Genomic DNA, 17,540 nt, shown 5'->3' with positions numbered 1-17,540 from the left:
TGACATAGTCTGATTGATCATTGACTCAGTCTCCAGTCCCTCTCCCCATCTTGAAGAATGGGAACTAAGGTAGAAAGTTCCAAGCTTCTAACATGACCTTGTCTTTCTGGTGACCAGCCCTCATCCTGAAGCTATTCAGGAGCCCACCCAGAGCTGCCTCAGAACAAAAGACATTCCAAGGGATTTTGGAACTTCCAAGGGATTTAGGAGCTCTGTGTCAGAAATCAGGCAAAGACAAATGTTAGAACAGAAGATGCTCCTCATCTTCTTATCACTTAGGAAATCACAAGGATTTTAGGAGCTGTGTGCCAGGAATTGGGGGTAGGTATGTATATTTATTATTTCCCACCCTTCCTTCTGACTCTTTCCCTCCTAATACCAGGCATACTGAGATTTGCCCAAATTGACAAGATCTTCACTTGATCCGATACTTCTTCTCACTACAGGTTAACAATTCTCTCCTGTCCAAATCCTTGAATATGTGAACTGCCACCACAGTGTCACTTTTCCAGGAGCTACATCTTCCCTCTCTTGCTCCTTTTGACTCACCACACAGTTGAACCTTTTGTCCTACATTTTACTAATGACCTCTTTATTGCCACATCTAGTGGTCTTTCATCAGAGTTCCTTTTGATGATTCCACTGGATATGACACTGTTATGTCACCTCTCTCTCAGCTTCTATGACATGTCATTTTCCTGTGTCACTCCCTCATTCTCCTTCTCTCACATTCCTTCTCTTCCCTTTTCTAAGTTCCTCTTCCTTGCCCTGCCTAGCAACTATGAGTATCCTCCAGCACTCCAGTCTCCTCACACACCCTCCCTGAAGGCATTCACTCTCATGGCTTCAGCTCCCTCCTCTGAGAGCAACTCCTACATCAATATTTCAAGCGCAGGATAGAGCAGGTGCTTCACGGACAAACAGCCGTGAATTAATCAAATAGCTGATGGGGACGAGCACATTATTTCCAGGGAGTTGCACAGGAGCAGCTGGGATTGCCGGCAGAATCTGTATCTGGATGTGCGCGGGAACATATGCCCAACAGTGGAACTACAACCTGTGGCCAAGACATCCCTGTGGCCCTGTTGAATCTTGAAGACCGCAGGACTCCATTGCCATGACTGTCAATCCATGCCAGTAGCACTGCCCACAGGAAGCCAGCCTACAAAAGGAAAATGAGAAGTGCCCTCTTGAGAGGGAGATCTGAATGACAAGCCTTGACTCTCACCCTGCCTAATGGTACAGTGGGAAACACGGGCGATCTTTCTGCCGTAATGGGGACACTGTGACCGACTTGCCTTGATGTAGTCATATCATAGGAACTGAATGGAGGTGGAAAAGAAATTGCTTAGAGGCCATGTTCATGTTATACCTAAAATAGCTCCGGAGACATTCAGAACTGCCCTTGGACAAGCTGTATTTATGTGTTATCCACCCAGCCAGTGATTATTATCTAAAAAAAATTGTGTTTAAAACATTTTAGCAGCCACCGTATTCAGTGCTGGTGATACACACATCAGTACAACTTGTCTCCTGCTTCCAGAGAGCCTACATCTGGTCCCCACACAAACACCTTTTCAATCAAGTGTAACAGAATTAGCCAGGCTTTAGGAGAGATAGGAACGAAGAGCTCTCATATTCATAATAGTGTTCAGCGCTTCACCAAGTGTTTTCACATCCTTACCTCATTTAATATTTATAACAGCACAATAACATAGCATTGATCTCATTTTACAGAAGAGACTATCAAGGCATAAAGAGGTCATATGTGGAAGAATGTATGTAGCCAGTGGCTGAGAGCTGGGGCAGGAACCAGGTGGCCAAGTCCAATTCCCTGCCTTCCTACTCAGTTCCTTGTTGGTATAGGGAAAGTGCTAGGTGCATGTCTTTCTTCCATAGTTTCTTCAGTTATGAGATTCTCTGACTCTGTAACAAGGTCCCTCCCTCAGGAACCTCTCAGTCCAGGAGGGACAAGTAGACCAAAACCTGAACAACACTGTTCCCCTGCCTAGTTCATAGGGCTGCTGTGAAAATTACATTACATGATGCACTGACCCGGTGAAAGCACTGCTTAGGGCGTGATCCCAGCGTTCTGGGATCGAGCCCCACATCAGGCTCCTCCACTAGGAGCCTGCTTCTTCCTCTCCCACTGCCCCTGCTTGTGTTCCCTCTCTCGCTGGCTGTCTCTGTCAAATAAATAAATAAAATCTTTAAAAAACAAAAAAAACTGGATGCACTGATCTTAGCCCTTTGCCTGTCCCACTGTGGAGCAGGTTATTTTTCCAGGCTTTCCTTAGTTCTCCAAGTATCTGCCTCCCCCAGGAGACTGCAGGGGCAGGGAGCAGGTTTTGCCCACCATCACTCGGAACGGTGTGCTCAGGGTTGTTGAGGAAACCATGAATGAGATGAAGCAGGCTGGTCTTGGGGAGGGAAGTGGCTGGATCCATGCGCCAAATTCTTTTCACCTCAACACACATTTTTGTGTTTCTCAAAGTACCCAGTTTAGTACGTTGGTGGAAGTTCACAGTGGAAGTTCAATGACTATAAAACAGGATGGAGGACAGGTTTTGAGTGAGGGAGAGAAGGACGAGGGGGCAGAAGAAGGAAGAAGAAAGGAAAAGGGAAGGAGGAGATAGAGCATTAAAATTTGTAAAATGCTTCTGTCTCCATAGATGTCAGTGCCAGGACTTAATTTATCTTGGCATCCTCACATGTTTTTAGTATTTTAAATGAGCACACCAGTCCTGGCCCGCTGTAGGAGAAGACGCATGGGAGATCTCCTGACGACATTATGTTCCAGGAAATCATGCTGCAGTCGGTCACAGCAGCAGCATGGCAGCAATCGCTCCCCGCCGAAATTCCTCGGGCAGGCTGGAGTGTTGCTTCGTGTTGTTTTAGGCTCTCTGGCCCAGGAAGAACTGGATGGAAACACTCTGCCCGCACCCCCGCCTCCCCCCACCCCGTGCTGACTTGTGGTCAGTGAAGCACATGCAGTTTGTGCCTCTTAGGAAATGTGGGACAGGAGGCTGTGTGGAGTGCTGCCAGCGTGACAGTGGAGGTGCGTCAGCGGGCTCAGTGACAGGTGGCAGAGGCCAGGGGACTGGGGAATCACTTACAGTCACGGAGGTTCTTCTCTCTCCCCAGCCTTTGTCCGCTGATGGGAATGAGGTAGCGGGCAGCCAAGCCACATAACGGGAGCCTGGAGAAAGACGTCTTGGGCAATTTGCACAAGAGTTTCCTTCTTTAAAACATCACACGGTAAGCCAATATCCCTGAGGGCAACTCTTTATTGGCTGCCTTATTAGGTTTTTGTGTTTTTTTAAACGCAAATCTCTTAAATTAAGACACTTCTCTTGGTTTTATGTGCACTTGCTCAGGCTTGTCTCGCCGTTGTAATACTGAAGTTCTGCCATTCAGCAGTTGGGACAGAGCCAGCTTTGAATCTGGGAACAAGAGCAGCACACTGTCAGTGAGACAGTGGGCTTGTTTTCTGCACAAGTGGCAGCAAGAAAGAGTGCTTGCCCTTATGGGAGAGAAGTTTGAGGGATTGGATACACAAAGTGAGTGCTAGCTGCCAGCCCCAGGGCAATCAGCTAATGGTAGCGCTTAGAACGGCAACAATTGGGAAAACTACAAATTTGGGTTGCCTTATCTTATATGAAATACAGTGTCTATATTGATTGTAAATTCTCCTCACATGGAGCTAGGCAATGGCGTGCTAGTAAACAGGCTCTTTGGAACTGAAGAATAAGGGGGAGGGCTGATTTGTAGTGTTAGTCAATTTTCCTGGTGTAAATACTCCAACTACAGCAGGTTTCCTGCTACCAACGGTTGACCCGTATGCAGAATTCCTGAATATTTAACTCTCAGATCTCCAGAGCTGCTACCAGAAGCTCCAGCCCACCACTGGCTGAGAAACAAATCTCTATTTTCCACTTCCAGACTAGCTTTGAATCCATGCACCACGTTTCATCTCCACCACCACCCCGCACCCAAATAAGACTGGCTTCAGTCTTGCCATTTATTAGAGGCATGCTCTTGGCAAGTATTCACCTTCTCCAAACCACAGTTGTCTCTTTGACAATGCGAGTTCAGATGATGCAGTAGATGCCTTTTACCGTTTCTGCCAAGCCAGTCTTCTCTGAGAGCCGTACCTTTCTCCTGGCACCATATTTGGAGTTGATTTAATCAGGGCTGAACTCTGACCCTAGGGGAGTCAGTTCATCAACTGGCCACTGGCCTGTCGGATCTCTCTTGATTATTTGAACCCAGCAACTTTGAGCTTAGACTGGAGAGTGCTGAGACAGAGACAGAGAGATCCCCGGCCTCCTGCTGTGCTCCTCAAGGCGCCTGCTCTGGCCTGATTGTTCAACTTCATCTTGGAGTCTATCTCCCCTGCTCCAATAAACTCTCTCCTGCACTCAGCCCAGTCCGAGTAGGATTTTGTTAATTACAACCACTAGAGCTTTAAGTAGGTCAGAAATGAACTTCAAGGCTTTTGGTGGTCCTCATATTACACCAGTGGTTCTCAAAGTGTGGTGCCCCAACCAGCAGTATCAGCTTCACCCTGCCACTTGTTGGAAATGCCCCACCTCAGGCCCCACAAGCTCTATGGGTGGGGCCCGGCAATTTGCATTTTTACAGGTCTTCCAGGTGATTTTGATATGTGCTCAAGTTTGAGAACTGCTGCATTACTAGTCTAACAGGGGTATATTTTATTTAAGAAAGGCATTTTCAGGGACGCCTGGGTGGCTCTGTTGGTTAAGCATCTGACTCTTGGTTTCAGCTGAGGTCATGATCTCAGGGTCATGAGATCAAGCCCCTCTTCGGGCTCCCATGTCAGGTGTGAAGTCTGCTCAAGATTCTCTCTCTCCCTCTCCCCTGCCTCCTGCTCCCTCAAAGTAAATAAATAAATAAATAAAATGAAAGGCATCTTCAGAAAGACAAATGAGGTTTTCTTTTCTGATTAATTTATTAGATTGAAGACCAAAACTAATTCTTTATTGGTAAAAAGTTAGTATTTTTTTTATAAATAACATCTATTACTTTTACAACTTGAAAGAAATGACAACAAATTTCCTTTTTTAAAAACTTTCATGTCAGTGGGCCAAGACCAACATTTCAAAGATGAGCCTAAAAGAACACAAGGAGAAGATAAGAGTGAAGAATGAAAATGCAGCCCATAGAGAACAGAAGCGGAAAATAAGCACCAGGTAATTTCAAAACAGTGAAGGCTGGAAGCAAACACAGAGTAGATAACACAGATGCTGTGTGGTTGTGTGTTGGAGAGGGTTTCACAAAATGTGCCGTTAAATATTGAAATGACTAGGAACTTCTGGCATAGGAAACGGTGCGCTATTGATTGATTTACATACACGCAATAAAAAATGAAACAGGAAACTTAGACTTCATGTCACCCTGACATGTCTACAGTTTTCCGGGTTAGGTGCGGAGAGAGATGGTCAGACGGGAATTTTCACTACAGCATGATCTTAAACAGGCAGTTCGAATGGATAGGGCTCACCTGCAGGTTGGTTGTTTGAAACTAACACTGCTTCCCTTGGAAAATCATACCGTTGGAGAGTAGACTGCAGGCTGGACAATTGAACGCTTCATGTAAGGAAACCACCGGGCAGGTAATGGTACAGGTCCGTGCAAGGGCCCATCCCAGAAGTGACCTGCATTTTAACAGTTCCGTTACCGGCCCCTAGAGGGCAAGCTCGAGGCTGAGGTTACAGAGCAGGGCAAGCTGGAGGGAGGGGAGTCAAGGAAGGGTGCGGAGTCCTCTGGTGGAAGAAGTGGGGGTTCCCTTTGCAGCAGTGTCAACAGCTGGGGACTAGGACAGAGGGAGGTTTTGCAGGTGAACGTCCAAATGTGGGAGTCACTAGCAAGCTGGATAATGGAAAGTTGGGAACTGGCCCTGTCTGCTCTTGAGTGCTGTGCCCATTGTGGTGTCAGCCTCTGAAGCAGGATTGAAGGACCCAGTGGCTATACTTGCTGGCTCTGCAGAAGACGGGTCCTGGCTTGAATCCTCGGTCTACCAGTTAGCTGCCTGCTATGTAACCTTGGGCTGGTCACTAAAACATGCCGTGCCTTGGTGTCCTCATCTGGAAAGCGTTGGTGATGATACTAGAAGTGCTCTCCCAACAAGGTGGTTGTGCAAATTCAATGAGAGAATGCCCGTGAAGCACTTGGCCCTCTGAGCGTTTATGTTAGATGCTGTCATCTGCAGTTAGTCCCTGAGATACTTTAAAGGATTCATATTCTTTTTGAAAAAGAAAATGACGGACTAGAGTTTAGTTAGGTTGATTAGCTAAAATGTGTAAGAAGTATAAAGAGGACTTGCATGTTGTGGGAAATGGCATCTACTTTCTTATGTGAGGTGGTGACCCACATCTCTGAATCTTCACAAAAGATCCCACCAGCTGAAAATCCTATTAGCGGTGTGTTCCGCAGGAATTTAGGAATTCTCGAGAAAATAAATACGGGAAAGTTTTCCATAACAATTCATGATGCATAAGGGATGTTTATTATTCTAGTGGTTAATTTTTTTCAATATGACTACTCTTTGAAGGTGCTGGGATTTCAAAACAAAAACAAAACAAAGCAAAAAAATGAGCCCTGCTTAACCATGCAGGGAAACTGTCTGGATATGTTTAGTCATGGTTCCTGCTCTTCTGACTGTCCCAACTGCTGAAAATATTTACAACTGTGTTTTTTGCCTTCGCTGTTTTGCTGGGTAAATGCAGATAATACAGTGCCCCCTGGGCTTTAGAAATGCTTTGAAAGGCCTGTAGAGTTACAGCTATTTGGCTTTGCTGAAGGGTTTCCCCAGGCCCTCGTGATGTGTGGGCAAAGCGATCTTGGTTATGTGGCACTCGGCAAGTGTCCTGGCTTCAGCCAATGTCATCTAGAGGACACTATGAGACAGGACCTCCCGAGCCACACATGTGTCTGTCCCAAGAATCTGGAACACATCCATGAGTGATGCTTCTGAGTTTGAGCCAGGACGCCCAAGTAGGTTCTATTTGTGTTTCCCCTGTTTGCTGCAAAGGATTCTATCCCAGTAACACACCCTTAAAGTCCAGGTATTTACAGAGTAAGGAAACAAACTTCAAAAGAGCATGAATCTTTGTACTAGATGGAGTTTGAAAGCTCTCCTGCTATTTCTTTGGGTCTCTCCTGGTCAGCTGCAAGGCCTCAGGCACGAGTGTAGATGGTGGGTTCAGACTAGAGTGAGCCCAAGGCAGAGTCAGGGAGCAGGCGTTCTGCATCTGGCTGGCTCACTTCCTAACATACTCATGCGGCCACTGCCAGTCAAGTAGTATCTCTAGTTCGAGCCCAATATAAGTGGTTTTCTGAAAGAGCCTGTGCCTGGAACTCTCCCCATGGATGCCTGACTTTGAAAGCAATAATCCTTTCTGCCAATTCTCAGGCAGACCCTGAGAAGATGGTACCTGACGACTTGCTTGGGTTATAAACCCTCTTAAGAGCACTCATAGTTTAATAAGAAGCAATTAGAAACCTAAACATATCATTAGCCAAAGAAATAAATCTTTTATGGGAGAATGTTGGGTTTACTGGCTGCCGATGTGGGAAATACTTTTGAATACACAAACCTGTCTGGTAGTCTTAAATGACTTCCATTATGCTTCTGTAATGGGACTGAATTTTTTCTTCTGTAAAATGGGATAGCAACACTTGACTTTGCTGACTCAGAAGGTTATATAATGACAAAAAGAGATAACAGACATGAACTTTTAAAGGTATTGACACCAGGGCATTTTATCTTAATTTTTAATGGGCAGCAACATGGTGTTAAGGAAAGAGCTAAGTTTAGTGTCAAGCAGGTATGAGTTCTGTCTGCTCTATATTAGTTGTATGCCAAATTATTGAATCTCTGTGAGCTTCTGATTTTTTAACTATAAAATAGAGACAATAACCTCACCTCCCAAGTATATGGTGAGAATGAGACAGTTGTGTCCCCTCCATGGTGCTGGGCACCTGATTGGCATCAACAAATGCTGGCTGTTATCATTCCCCCAGACTACCATTCAAATAGAAATTTTTATTATCTACAAAGGGCAGTTACACCAGGAAATCTGGTCCAGTCTCAAGTTGACGGAAGGCTGAAGGACCTTTGAGGATCCAGGAGAGCTCTGGGCTACTGAACTGGGAGAGCTGTGAGCCCTATTTCACACCCAGAGGCTGTAGTTATGGGCAATTTCCTTGGCCCCTTTTACCATTACTCCCCAGCTTCCTTATCTCTCAGACATCCTTCAAAATGCCAGTTTTGAGTAGATGGAGCCCAGTCTGTCTTATTCCCTACTGTTTCACCAGTACTTTTTACAGGGCCTTGGACAGAGTAGGGGCTCTACCGACATTAATTAAATAGATGAATGACCAGGGTCGGCCATCTGAACTTGTGTGGGCTCCTAAACAAATTCTAGCCTGAAACCGAGCTCCAAGAAGTTAGGATTGGGAGAAGGATTTGTGGTCACACACTGAGAATACCTAATACGCAGACAGTATTGAGGCCAAATATTAGTAAGGTGGGATACATGGGGATACGTGTCCTCTCCATCCCATTTCAACCTGGAGAAGTCATGTGTCTTGATGTTCAGAGCTGAAAGACATATGGAAGACATTCATTTAAATGTCAGGAAGGCAGATGCATCTGAGTACATACTAACACTCTAGGAAACAGGTCCAGGGATCATTCATTCATCCAACAAATATTTGTTGAGGGCTTACTATGTGCCAGTCACTCTTCTAGGCAGTGGTGACATAGCAGTAAACAAAACAGACAATATCCTTGTCCTCATGGAGTTCCATTGAAATGGAGCAAAATAGGCAGGAAACGAAGTCCATAGCAAAGGGTGGTGATGGAAATACGATAAAGAAGACTAAAGCAGCATATGGGGATGCAGAAAGCCAAGCATTGCTATTTTAGTGAGGGTGGTCAGGGAAGGGCCTCCTGGAGCAGAAGTAATATGCACAGAAGTGTGAAATCAAAGGTCATAGCACTATCTCAAGGAAAAGTATTCTAGAGTAAGGGAAGGGTGAGTGTAAACCTGAACGTAAGTGTGGTTGGCATGTTCAAGAAACAGCAAGAGGGCCTGTCCGGCTGAAGAGTGTGCAAAGGGGAGAACAGTAAGAAATGAGGTTGGCAAGGAAATGGGAGCCAGATGCTGGAGTACACTCTAGGCCAAGGCCAGGGCTTTGGGTTTATTCTCCATGTGACGAGAGGGTTGTGAGCACAGGAGTGATTTCCGTTTTTATTTTTTATTTATTTATTTATTTATTTATTTATTTATTTAGATTTTATTTATTTATTTGACAGAGACAGCCGTTGTTAAAGGAGGACTCTGGCTGCCTGTCATGTGGAGAAGAAACCCTGGAGGCAAAGGTGGGAGCAGGGAGCCCAGCTCAGCAGCTACTGCAGGAGCCCTGGGAAGAGGTCATGGTAGCTTTGGATAAGGATGGGAGGGGCAGAAGAAATAAGTGAAGAAATCTGGGATATGGTTTAGATATTGAGCCAACAGGATTTGCCAGTGGATTGGAGGTAGTATTTGAGAAAAAGAGAAGCTCAAGGAGGACTTTGAGATTTTTTACCTAATTAAATGACAGTTCTTCCTGTGATGGGACACATAAGGGCAGAGTGGGTTTTGTGAAGGGGAAATGGAAGATTTGGTTTGGGATATTATTATATTGACCTATTGCTGCATAACAAGCCACCCCAAGACTGAATGACTTCAAACTACGATTATTAGTATTTTCCATGTTTCCGTAGGTTGCCTGGGCTGAGCTGGGGAACTCTTGGTTTTCTCTGGAAGTTACAGGGGGACATCTGGGCCTCACACATGTGGCTGGCCATGGGTGCTGGCCATTGGCTGGCAGCTCAGCTGGTGCTGTCATCGGCAGTGCCAACACATGTCACTTAGTCTTATTGCAGCAGCCTTCTCACAGTTGCGGTCCAAGAGGGACTATACCATACTGTTGCAGTCCAGAAGAGCCAGGTAGAAGTTCCAAGTTCCATTCTTATGACCTAGCTTTACAAGCACCCAAGTGTTACTTATGCTGTATCTTACTGGTGAAGCAAACCACTAAGGCCAGCCTGTATTCAAAGGAAGGGGAACCAGACTTCACCTCTTGATTGGAGGAGCAGCCTGCAAGTACAGGGAGGGAAGGGGCTGTTGGCAGCCATCTGTGGACACCATCTATCACTGACACTCTGTTTGAGATGTGTATTGGTGTTCAAGTGTCGGGAAGAGATTCTGGGTCTCCAGAAATTGGGCAGGAAATTTCTCTTGAGAGATTTTGTTTAGATTGTTAGACCTGACATTGTTAAATTAGAAAGAAATTGCCCTCCTGCTTTCTCTTTTAAAAAGTGACCTAGCTGGAACTGTGTTTTTCTAGAACATATGCCTGTGGTAGCTAATAAATAAACTGCATTCTTTTTTTATCATCATTAATGATTACTTGACACAATGCCCGATACTCTAGACACTTACAAGTGTTAATCATCATTATTATTAGCTCTTGGATTTTTCAAACTTCCTTATTCATATTCTTTCTAAACTGAAGAGATGTACCATGCTGTGGCACGCATTAGTCTGGCTATATTCACATTGGGTTGATTGTTTCTGATATTATAAAACATTTCAGACCCATTCTTCCTTCTGACCCCATTATTAATACACACACCATTTCTCAGCCTAGACTCTTCCAACCTACTTCCTGAGTCTGCAAAACCCATAGGATTAAACTTTTTGGTGTTTTCATATTTATGATAATTTTAAAATAATCTGAGCACATTCTAGAACTCCCAACTACCTCCTTTTATTGAAGTACTCCATGTAATTTCATAGGGATATTTGCATGGAACATACGATTATATTAGTATCAAGGAAAGCCAAATTATAATACAACATACACGCTTAAGTTTTTGCAGCCGTGCCATAGAGAAAGTAGTGGGAGAATGGAATGGTCCATATCGTTGGCATATGAAACTATAAAGACCCCAGAGTTGGGGCACCTGGGTGGCTTAGTCAGTAAGCATCTGCCTTCAGCTCAGGGTGTGATTGCAGGGTCCTGGGATCGAGCCCCGGGACGCCCTATTCTGCTGGGAGCCTGCTTCTTCCTTTCCCACTCCCCCTGCTTGTGTTCCCTCTCTCACTGGCTCTCTCTCTCAAATAAGTAAATTTTAAAAATCTTAAAAAAAAAAAAAAAAGACCCCAGCGCTGTACATATTTACAAAGTCATTGGCTATTTATGAAATCTTATTTTTGTATACACAAATTAGCAATGGTTAGATTGTAAATGCAGTAGTGAAAAACAAAGAATTTTTTTTGTTAAACAGTTTATTTTAATTTCAATATTATATTTTGAAGTGTGCTAATTGAGCTTTATGATAATAAACCCATTGGATGAATAATGAATCCATCCAAATAAGGAAGCTTGTTTTTAAACAAGATGATCAAAGAAGATGATAGCAGTAATGATCCAACTTTGCCACAAGTGAAATGAAACACATTAGTGCATAGTCTGCTAGTAAACCAAACATGGGCAATTTAGCGGCAGCAAATAACATCGTTCATTACTCTAAATTAATGTTGATAACACTATGTTGGTTTTGTAACTTAGTTTGCCTTTAATTTATAAACTTGTTTTAGTTTTAGATTTGCATAAGATCTATGAGCACAAGGCATTTACACTTCATTCATCTTAGAGAAACATAATTAAAATGATTTAAATCAATGCTGATGATTTATATATATTTTTTCCTTTAAAGGCTTGCTTCATTACTCATGTTTGAGAAATACTGACTTCATGAATAAGCTTCTATAAATCTAAGAACAGTCTCATCATATTCTAGGAAAAAGGAAAGAGAAAAACCACTATAGGGCTCATTTTCTTTTCCTCTCAGAGACGTTTTTAGGCTTATAAGATTCTGGTTCCAGTTGTTTTTTTTTGTTTTGTTTTTGCTGTTTGTTTTTTAAATATTTTCTGTTTGTTTGTTTTGCCTGTGTGAACATAGGAGACATTTTGACATCGATCTCTAGGCCTGTTCTATTGTTTCCTAGAGAAATTTGCTCCTTGTTCTCTGATTATATCAGTCTACTTTCAGTTTCAAAAACATGCCAAGTTCTTTGCCACCTCAATGCTCTTGTACTTGCTGTGTCTTCGGTTCCAGCTAGAGCACTTTCCCATGGCTTTTTGCATGGCTCGTCCTTTTAAATCTTTAGTTCCTTGCTTAAATATTCCTTCCTCAGGATGCCCTTCCATGATAACCACTGTTTAAAGGAGGCTTCTCTTATTTTCCCACATTACTTTCTTCATTTCCCTCGTAGTACTTACAAGATCTCTCAAGATTTAAGATGTTTGTTTTATTTGTCCATTGCCTCCCTCCCTCCGACTGTGAGAGGGAATGGGAATGCTGCAAGTCTTTTTGACTATTGTGGCATCTAGCACACTCTAAGGCATACATAGGGACCTAATAAGCATTGACCAAATTTGGAAGTATGATAACCACTGCTTTTATGACTTAGGGTATTCCTGGAAATCCTGTCATCTAGGCGGCCAGTGTGAAAGTACTGAGGACTTACCCATGATGAAAAATATTCAGTGAGTGAAATAAAGAATCCAGTAGAAGGTCTAGGTGTATTGGTTGAGCTGAGTGGTGCAAAGCAACCAAAAGTGGGGATCAGCTTCCCAGTAGAGGCAGCTTTGCTAGTTGATCTACAAGTACCTAGTTCTCCTGATTCTCATGGTTTGCCAGCCCTCATGGTTTGATGAGGAGGTAAGAGGCAAATAATGATCCTTTAAGTCCCTGTTCTATCAGACCATGCCAGAATGCATGCCTTAGTCAAGTTAAGGATTGTGAAAGTCGATACCCAATTGATGAAAGTAACGACAAGCTTCCAAACCTTGGATTTATTTCATTTGTCTTAGAACTCTGCTGAGTTAGTTAATTACCATTTTTTCATTATCTGGAATATGCGCATTTCCCCAGCTTGTAATATCTCCGGAGTCAAGACACATCTTAACAATTTATGTCATGTCATGGTTTACTTGGTGGCCATTTTCTTTTTTAAATAATATATAGAACAATGTACATTTTACAATTAATGGCTCTTTGGAGTCAATAAAATAAGTAACCCTCTCTATTTTTTTGAGGCAGTTGGCTAATATTAATTGGCTAAGTGAAGGAACTTATTAGCATTTTGCTAGGAACAAGCCACTGTAGAAGCATGTCAGCAGAAAGTGGCTGCCAACAATTCCTGTGCCACTGTGATGCCTTCCGGCCAAGGAGTGGAGTCTGTTTGTCCTCTACTTAAATCTAGACCGACCCTGTGATTTACTTTGATCAACAGAGTGTGAGGGAAGTGACCCTGTGTGACTTATGGGTTGTAAGAGGACTTCCAGTTCCTTTGAGGAGCCAGCTACCTCATTGTACTTACAACTACTGATACGTCCCAGCCATCAGCCAGCACCAATGCCCTAACCATGTGAGCAAGGCCATCTTGGATCTTCTAGCAGCCCATGCTGTGCCTCAGACAACACCATGAACCATCCCCACTGAGCCTGGTCTGAATTCCTAATCCATAGACTCATGAACAAGAAAATGGTTTTTGTTTGAGTCCTCTACATTTTAGGGTGCTTTGTTACATGGTAATAGATAATTGGGACAGCAATGGAGTTAGGATATAAGTCCTAGAAACTATTTTCTCAATTTCCCCCAATTTGGAACAAACTATCCTTCTTGAATGAAGAAATACCCTCAATGATATGAGCCTTAGAAAAATTGCCCATGTTTTTCCCAGGTCAGATTTCCCAGCACTAATAATACAATCCATGAAGTACTATGAGAAGCCACAGTTCAGAAACAAATTGTGCTGGAATCATCACGTCCTCAAATCACCTTCCCATTCACAATTGTTTCTACTCAATGTGATGTGCTTTCACTGAGAACCTGGGGCTCCTAAAAGATGTCTTCCTGCATAACCTAAAGTAAAACTGCGTAATCCCCAGGGACTTGCCTCTAAAAATGTCTAATGCTTCTAAACAAACAAATGATTGCTTAGCCATGGTAATTCCATAAGAGAACCAGCTTCGAATGACAACTGTTGTTCAAGACCATGATTAGTCAGAGAGAATGATCTGGATCTGACAAACCTCAGAGCTACGAGGGCACAAGGCGTGTCCCCCAAAGCAACAATCAGGGGGAATGATGGGGGCATATCTCCTGAGAATTGCCACTCAGAACAGCCGACCCTGCTGACCAAGCAGGATATCCTCAGCGTGTGCCGCAGTTTCACAATAGGAAGTGTGAACATTAGGAACATTGCAAAAGGGAGGGCAAGGATTCTGAAAGATTAATATCCGGTGAGGTGTGAAAGGAAAACTGAAGCTACTCACTTGCAGTAACACCCTCAGAATGGAAAGCTATTTTGATAGTGAAGTGTGGAAAGTTAACATTAACCAAATAAAACCATGGGGGCATAAAGCCAGGAATGTGCCTGAGTTCGTGGTCTGGTTTTCCTAAGCTTATTTGCTCTTCCAGGAGAAATTTTTTTCTATTACTCCATGAAATACGAGCGTGTGTGTATGTTTATACTTTAAAATACACCACATTATCTCAAGGTCCTGTTATTCCTATTCTACAACTTAATCCATGTATGCAGGCCAATAATTATAACTGCTTTAATATTTCTTTAAAGGTAAACCTAGTAGGGGCACCTGGGTGGCTCAGTCGGTTAAGCGTCTGCTTTGGGCTCAAATCATGATCCTGGGGTCCTGGGATCAAGCCTGAAGTTGGGTCCCTGCTCAGCGGGGAGCCTGCTTCTCCCTCTGCTGCTTCCCCTGCTTGTGCTCTCTCTCCCCCTCAAATAAATAAAGTCTTCAAAAAAAAAAAAAGTAAACATAGTACTCTCTCTTTTGTGTCTGCCTAACCTCCTTCATGGGACACTAAAATTGAGAATGAATATCTCCTTCAGTCTCTGACTGGCACATGGGGCCCTCACCAGTGTCTAGCTGGGGTTAGGAAAACTTCCATGAGTCCAAATCAATCTGTCGTCCCAGAACACCCAGATAGCAGTTCTGCTCCATATGGAATCTGTCTGGACATCAATCTACTGATGGATGCAGTCAAGACAAGGATCAGTATCACCCCTATTATGATTTAGTGGAGACTCATACTCGATTTTGGATTGCTTCTTAACATCCGGGAGAGATATTAACCCAGAAAGAAAACTATGGAATGGAATCATTACCAAGAAAGAACAAACCGCAAAGGATAGGAGTGTGGTGTTGTAAAGGTTCAGCCTGTCCAATGCTACCATGAATTCAATGATTTTCAATGAGGCAGAAAGAAAGGTATCCTTTTCCTAGCAAGTGCAAAAGCATACTGTCATTTTATGGTTCTTGGAAAAACACATTGATTGACCCTCAGTTGGCAACACCCCACTGAGGCCTCCAGCCTTTTCTCTGGACCCCATCAGCAGACCTGGGCAACAGTGTCAGATATTATAGGACATGCATTTAAAATCTTCATTTGAAGCTGGAAAACCACTATTGTTTTTTCTGCAAATAAATCTAGGAAAAACATGTTATGCTCTTTTCCAACAAAAAGGGGGGGGTTCACCCAAAATCAGAGACCCAAAGTTGAGTTCCCTGAGGCATGATGCTTCTCTCTCGACAAGAATAACTTAAAGTAGCTTTGGGGGTGGGAGTGTGAGATGTCCTTATAACCTCTCCCCATTCCCCAACATTTCCTCTCACAGCATCTGAGTGTTTTGATTTCTCTTTGTGACACTCTACTGAAGGATCACCAATTAAGCCTACTTCTAAAGTTGTACATGGCCTTGGCAAAGAGGTAGGTCAACAGGGACACTGGTTTCACCCCAGGCCTAAGCACAGAGAACAGGGACAAGGCAGGGCTCAGGAAATGTGTATGTGAATTTGAACTTGAAGCTTGAAGGTTGAATGTACCTAAGACAGGCTTTGTTAGGACACCTGGGTGAGGCACCAGAGTTTAGCTAGTGAGGCTAAGGAGAAGGGCAACTATTGGGGAGATTATGAACCTGAGTGACATAGGGCAAGGACAGTGGGAAACATTAGGCATTCAGGGAGAGGGGCTTTCCAAGGTGGTAAAGGGTGCAAAAATTTGTGGAAGGGGGCCTTTCAAGGTAAGTACCATCTAGGGCCGGCCCTGTTTTCAATAAAGGGATGAGGCAGTGCTACGCTTTGTCCCTCTTCTTCCTCCCTCCTTTGGCTAGAACTATGGGTCCTGAGACTTAACTGCATGGGGAGCTTCTTTAGCCTTTTGGCATCTGTGGACTGCTCTCTTCAAACTCAGTCATCCTCGTTAACCATATTATATAGCACATGATATTCTGCAAACCACCGGCTTAGAAAAACAACTATGGGCTGCTTTTAAGGTGATACTGTGTGTACCTCAGCTAAGATTTGCAAGGGTCAGTCTCCTGTGACTACATTCAGAGTCTTACTAGGCTCACACACCGTTGGTCAGCCTAAAGAGCCACAATTTGCTAATCAGGGTTGGGCTTGAAACAGTTGAGCAATGAACCAGTTTCCTTTATCTTCCTTTGCATTGACAATGGTCATCATCATGATTCATATGACATAGTTCCTCGAAAGACAACAAAAAAAAAGGCAAAACAAATTTCACAAAATACTCCCTATTGCCTATGGGTTATGATACATATTTTAATATCCTTTATAAGTGCATAGTTAAGAGTTTTTGGGTCTTCAGAGTTGGAGGCATTAAAAAAAACTGATAATTGAATATAGGTGTTGAGTAATTATATTTGTTTCTAATTTATTTTTTTAGCTAACTTTCTCACTTCAAACAAACTAAAAGATAGTTTTAGCACAAAGCTGACTTCTCAGATATAGAGGTAAAAAGAGTTAAGATGTAGGTATGTACACACAGACAAATTTAAAATTTTTTTTATATTATGGATTAAAATCCTGAAGTTTGAGTCTCCTTGTAACAGTATAGTTAGAAGAATAAGATAATAAAACCACTAACCTGATCTAGTGTGGTTTTCAAAGTGTGACCAGAGGACCCCTGGGGAGTCCTGAGTTCTTTTCAGGAAACCCACAAAGTCCTGCCTTTCCCAACAACATATCTGTGTAAGGCTGGATTTCTAGTTCATCTGCAACAGCACAACCAACAGATTGAATGCAGAAATAGATATGAGATTCTAGCTGTCTTCTCTGAGGCTAGACATTAAATCAATTTCCAAAAATATAACACAATGACAATCTCCTCACTACATTTTGAGGAAGAAAATATAATTAATTTTCATGAAAGACGGGGCGCCTGGGTGGCACAGCGGTTAAGTGTCTGCCTTCGGCTCAGGGCGTGATCCTGGCGTTCCGAGATCGAGCCCCACATCAGGCTCTTCCGCTATGAGCCTGCTTCTTCCTCTCCCACTCCCCCTGCCTGTGTTCCCTCTCTCGCTGGCTGTCTCTATCTCTGTCAAATAAATAAATAAAATCTTAAAAAAAAA

Source organism: Ursus arctos, unplaced genomic scaffold (assembly GCF_023065955.2).
Source record: "Ursus arctos isolate Adak ecotype North America unplaced genomic scaffold, UrsArc2.0 scaffold_3, whole genome shotgun sequence".
Taxonomy (NCBI): domain Eukaryota; kingdom Metazoa; phylum Chordata; class Mammalia; order Carnivora; family Ursidae; genus Ursus; species Ursus arctos.
Note: the sequence above shows the minus strand (reverse complement) of the source record.